Raw genomic sequence first — 6,410 nt, forward strand, 5'->3', positions numbered from 1 at the left:
TAGAGGAAGGGGGAGATTACACGCAGATGAAGCCATGAGTCAAATTTGATGTTGTGAGAAAATAGTTGAACCCAGTGAGTCATCACGACACCAATTCCCATTTCATCTCTTAGCATTTGTTGCCAAACTGCATCTCTTCAAGATGAAGAAATGCTGAAATGGAGCGACTCGGAGGCAAATGGATTCATTTTAAAGATGCAGATGCAGCTGACAAATGGATGTCATCACAGAGGAGAAGGAATGAACGGAGGTAGAAACAGCAGAATAAATTACCGAGACGAGTTTTGGTCCATCTACATGTCTCTGTGTCTGATAGATGACTTAAACAGTGGCAGAGGGATGGGGGGAGAGATGAGTGTGATTCCAGGAGATGGAGAGCAAAGATGCTGAGAGAGAGCGATTCGAAAAAAATAGATTGATCAGCCTTGATTACAGGGCTCCTCTTTCCCCATTTGTCCTCTCTTGTGCTGTCTTCAACTTTCCCCTCGTCTCTTGCCCACCCCTTTCTTCTTTCCTCGTTTGCTCCTCCTCCTCTCTCAACCTCTCTCTCCCTTCCCTCTTGTTCCCTTTCCTTTCCTTGTCGGGGTGGAAGTCTGTCATCAAAACCCTTCTCGGGCTGTCCGCCTCTGAATGAGAGTGAACTGCTCGAGTTGTAAAAGCCAGAGCAGCTACTTTGATCTCAGGACAGAATCGCTAACACCACATAGGGCACTCAACGTGTGTGTGTGTGTGTGTGAGTGAGAGATGGTTTCACAAAGAGAAAATCCTCCAGAGTGAAGACACACTGGTTCTCATTTTGAGAAGGCGCAATTTAGGGATTTGGATTTAAGAATTGTTGGGTTGATCTTAGGTTAAGCATTTAGCGGTCGGGTGCGTTGCGGATGGAGCTTGGAAGAAACGCTTTCAGGTAGAGAGCGAAGGAAGGTCATGCATGCGTTTTCGTCACAGCATCGTGTTTCAGTGTCTGACGCTCCAGCTGCCTCTGCTCGCTGCGGGAAGTTGACCTTATTCGGAGCGGCGCCTTCGGCGCTTCCCGGTGACCCGTGATAGGAGGGTCCCATGTTTCGCTTTGAGCTCAATCAATTATGAAGGCAAACACAAGCCTCAATTAATTTGCTAATGATCATCCTCAGTGGGTTTTTCTAATCTTATAAGCGAGAAATAATACGGTAGACAAAAGGCAGAGCTACAGTTACAGCAGCACAGAAACCAAGATACAAGATTTGGGATTCAGTTTAGTTCAAATATAACCCTTCGCCAGTAAAGGTTACATAGATTCGTACCAAAAGTACATACCAAGTGTCCACCTAGCATTAAACCGGCTGGGGTTAGCTCCTCTGTACACTGAGCCATCTAAACAACATGAACTGAAATAGAAAAGGTCCGACAAAAGAAACCCATAGCGCACACAAAAATGACCACTGTTTTAGGGCTGTCACAGAATATTCAAAATTTGATTATGTAATCGAACGGTTTAAAAAATTAAAAGAAAAAGAAAGAAACCCAGCACTAAGGCGGTCTGCCTAGCGTGTTCTGGCGTGGGCCTGCGTCGCTGCACTGAACGCACCGCATGACAGACGGGAGTCACACAAGGTGGAAATACCTGATTGAAAAATGAGAAGTCGGGCAACGGAAACCAGTGAATAATAAAACAACAGCCGAGCGGTAATGGCAGCAGAGAGTTCACAACCCGGCCCGGCCGCAGAGAGACGGGTCTGCGCTCTGAGGAATCGAAAAAATCCCCGTTTGGAAACACTCTGCAAGGTACAGTGAGTCGACCGTTCGGGCACCAGCGACCCGAGAACATGCACGTCTCGAAAACATGCACCCAAGTGGTCTTGACGCTCACTGCACTGGTTCTTATGGAAATAATGAGCAAAAAAACAGTCTATGTGTTTTTTTAGAAGGAGTAATCGAACGTCATTTCTGGCTAATTTTGACAGCGCTACACTATTTACAGATACAAACACAAAAAGATCCCTCTCTCTCTCTCAGATATATATATAGATACATATATTTATATCTATCTCCCTCTCCAGCTCCCCCTCTATATCTATCCATCTATCTATGTCAACATTCAGACTGTTTGTCAAATATTTTTAGATGAAATTCCCATAGAAAGGGTTTCCCTTCAACATATATAAAAACAGAAAACGGTTTGTGACCTCATTCCACCACTGTGAGAAAGTAGGCAAAGTAGTATATTTGCTTTAAAGAGAGCTCATTTTCTTGCTCTCAGCAGTGCTAGATGCCAGCATATGATTCATGTAATTTCCAAGCGTTCTGTTGGAAATTACATAAAAACAAAAATAGATCTTCAAGATAGCACGATATGTGCACAGGAACAAAATAGCAATAACAGGTTTCCAAAATCAGCGGTTGTACGCCTCCACCAACCAGTCCAGTTGCAGGAAATGTGGTCACAATCTACCTCTGTTCCTGAGCTATGGCGTTGAATAATGGCCACAAGTGTTTCTACAGAACATCGGATGTCACAGTGAAGCTGACCTTTGCCCTTTTGGATATAAATTGTCCTTTCATTTCATCCTATTAGGCCTTTCTTTGACATTTTGTCGTAATTAGCGTATGAATTCATGGGTTATGGCCAAAAAGGTATTTTGTGAGGTCACAGTGACCTTTGACCACCAATTTCGAATGAGTTCATCCTTGAGTCCAAGTCAAGGTTTGTACCGGAGGAGGCTCTGGTCCTTCAACGTCTGTGGCAACCTTCTACCAATGTTTTATGAGTCTGCGGTGGCCACAGCTGTGGTCTGCTGGGGCCGTAGCCTAAAGGTGGCCGACGCCAACAGACTCTAACTGATTCAGAAGGCTGAGTCAGTTCTGGGGGTGGAGCTGGACCCTCAGCATGTAGTCGCGAAGAGGAGGATGTTGTCAGAACTCGTCTCCGTCATGGAGAACATCTCCCACCCTCTACACGGTGTTCTCGTTAGCAAGGGGAGACCGTTGAGCCAGAGACTCAGCGGGACTAGATGGTCCACTGAACCTCACACGAGGTCCCTCCCTCCTGTGGACACTCAGTTATACAATTCCTCCCCTTTCTGCACATCTCCTTCAGTACCCCGGCTGTTAAACGACTGTTAATTTACTGTTAACCCACATTTCACTTTTCATTCAGTTTACCTTTGCACATTATGGTTAATTTACTGTGAAATTACTACTAATCTACTTGGCACGTTTCCATTTGCACTTACGTCCATATTGTGATTCAACCTCGCACATCACTTTTTACTATGCATATTTTTCTACTCACTTACTGTTTATATATTAGTATCATCACAATATCCTAGTAGTTTTATAGTAGTATTTACTTTTTTTTTTTTTTTTTTAAACTTCCAAACTTAGTCTGAGCAATTGTAACAAAACAGTTTCCCTGCGGGGCTCATTAGGTTTTTTTTTTTTTTTAAATAAGATTTTGAAATTTGAAGACATTTCCCTCAAGGCGTTCCTGAGATATCGTATTCGCGATAAAGGAACGGACGGACAAACCAAAAACAAAGCCTCAGGCCACAGCTGTCACTGGCGCCAGCACAGGCATAAAAAGTTGTCTGTATCTGAATTATAGGGTGCAAGTAGAATAATTTTTTTTCGATATTGCCTGCCCAGAGTTTCAGAAAAGACTACCAAACAGTGTGTAAATACCAGTGAATGTTCAAAAATGCCAAGATGTTTTATTACCTCTCTTGAACAGTGGCACATAATCAAGTAAACTAGAACCCCTTGTACTGGAACAGTCAATTTTGCTCCGATCTTACTGGCAGCCAAAATAGTGAAGGTTGACAGGAAAGATGGACATAAATTTGAATTTAGACAATGAATTACTAAGTTTTGTTATTGAAAAGTCACAAGATTCATCAAAGCTCCCACTTGACATTCACCTAAGTGATACTTTTACCACAAGCTGAAGCTAAAAACCCGAAACATTGAACACTTGCTCACGTATACACCAGCATCCCGGTCTCTGGATCCTTCACATTCTGTCAGCTCTGAGTTACCTCCGCAGATGGAGATGAACACTTTTTGTTTTATGGCTGCCTGGACTCTACTGTATGTGCTGCTGTCTGCTGGATTCGGCCTCTCCATCTTATCATCAGTAATGAAAGACAAAAACAACAAAAGGATATATTTTTCTTTTGCATTTTCACTGTCAGACTTAAACCTTGATGTGAGTCTAAAATCATAATTACGTTGTTCACTATAGTTTTGTTTAACTGACTAAGTACTAGGTAACTCGAATTGACGACGCAGCTGTGCACCCATGGCAGACACTAATCAGAAACCTGGATTAGGTGTTCCCATGCCACAGCATCAGAGATTCGATCCATGTCCTCCACCTAGCATACCTGGTGTCCTAAAACCCGTATCATAACCAGGACACACACACAACACACTCACTATCTGAGATGCAGCAGCCGCCGTCAGATCGGGGCCTCCCCATTAGACGCCACAGCTGATCACAGCCACGCCTGTGCGTCATTGTAGGGGGAGCAGTGGTCATGGCTGTCTGATCTCATCATCTGTAGACCTTAGTCCATTCAAACAAGCATTCACTGATATTGCACTGTTATGATTCCCTCCTCTGTGTGCCGTCATTAATGCTGAGGCCCTTTTAAAGATGATGGCAGAAAAAAAAGGCTCCAAAAAGTGCAAACAGACTTTGATGTTAAGTAAAGCGGGAGTGAAGGCGTGCCTTCAAGGGAAGGCTAATACTCTATTATTGCGTGGTGGTTTTCCTTTCAAAGGTTGGTATGTGGGCTAATGACATGCATCAGGGAAAGTTTTTATGCTGATGATGGTGTATAGTTTCAAGTAAAGAAGTAAACAGGAGAAGTGCTGAGGCAAGAATGTATTAGCATTTGGACCAGCAGTCAGGCAGTCTAGACCAAGTACACACACATACACACAATATATATATTCAAACACATAGCCATACCTACATCCACACAGCCACCACACATACAAGGGAATAATCCAGCTCTAACGAGCATAATATCAACCATAATATCAACCATAAGTTGAATACAGTTTAAATGATGCAGGTCTTGTCAGCTTATATAAGCGCAACTTTAACGTGTCTGCCAGCCGCACAAAACAATGCATCCATATTAACAGTCACTGTATTTACAGCCGATGACGCCTACGACAGAAAAGAACTACACTGACGCCAGAAGCGAAACTAAGAAAAGATTAGTTAGAGGAGAAAAAACAAATTTTGAGAGTAACTGATTTGACAACACGTAACTTTAATATTTCCACCTGGTTTTCTTGACCTTTGACATTAAAATTTAATCTCAGTTATGGAAGTTATGGACTAGTTCTGTTGGCGGGGGGCAAAATAAAACAGGAAAAGATACTTTTGCAGTCGGTGGGATAAATCTGCATAAGGCATTGTAGCACAGCGTCCTGGTTCGACATACAACAGCCAAACTGGTTATAATATTCTAATATTCAATTTTGGTATAAGTAAGTAAACTGGGTTTTACTAACCCAGGCCCAGTAAGGACTGATTTGGTGACCATTTGCAGGCCAAAAGACATTCAGACACCTTGGTTAGACTCAACAAGTCATCAGTTAAAAGTATGTTTTAGATATCACTCGTCTTTGTCCTGCAAAACACCGGATCTGTGCTTCATATAAACATGACTGGGACTGAATTTATATCTGGTTTCATCATTTTCATCCAAGGCTATATTAACTAGAAGTCAGTATCAAAATGCTTTTAATTCATCCTTGTTGGTGAATCCACTCTAAGGTGAACTTAAGACATGCAGATTCTTGCCAACAACCAACTGCAAACCATGTTAAGAGCTGTGTCTTTCTGGGTGTGGATATGAAGTCCAAAATGGCGAACGCTAGCATCATAGCTAATGCGGTTTCATGCATTTCACTTCAGTTTTACTTTGCATTTAAAATAAAACCAGTCAGTCGTGATACATCATTATTCTGACTGTGCTTAGTTTTTAATTGGTGAGCTCGCTAGCTTAGTTGCGGGTCAAACATGTGCTACCTCGTGATGTTTTCAAACTGCACATCCTTTTTGTAATTGAGTATCTAGTATGACTGCTAATATTGTTCACACGTTTTAACAATCTGTAGTCAGAGTCGCATTTCATTAAAAACTGACATTTTACCTGTTTTGTTTCCATGAGCTGGGTCCACCTCTGACAAACAGATTCTCTGCACGTCAAGATAGCCTCCTATACCCTTCAAACAGGAAGTGGAAGACGCCAACTGCCAGTGCTGCCAGAGGGGGAGTAAACAAACTGGGGCAAATTCATTAGGGTTTAATGTTTTGTTTTTTGGTAGTAAATAAAAAATATGTATATGCACACGTTACTTAAATCTTTGGTTGTATACGTTTGAATTGTTTTGTAGAATTAATACTCCCCTAC

This window comes from Xiphias gladius, chromosome 7 (genome assembly GCF_016859285.1).
Source record: "Xiphias gladius isolate SHS-SW01 ecotype Sanya breed wild chromosome 7, ASM1685928v1, whole genome shotgun sequence".
NCBI classification, from domain to species: domain Eukaryota; kingdom Metazoa; phylum Chordata; class Actinopteri; order Istiophoriformes; family Xiphiidae; genus Xiphias; species Xiphias gladius.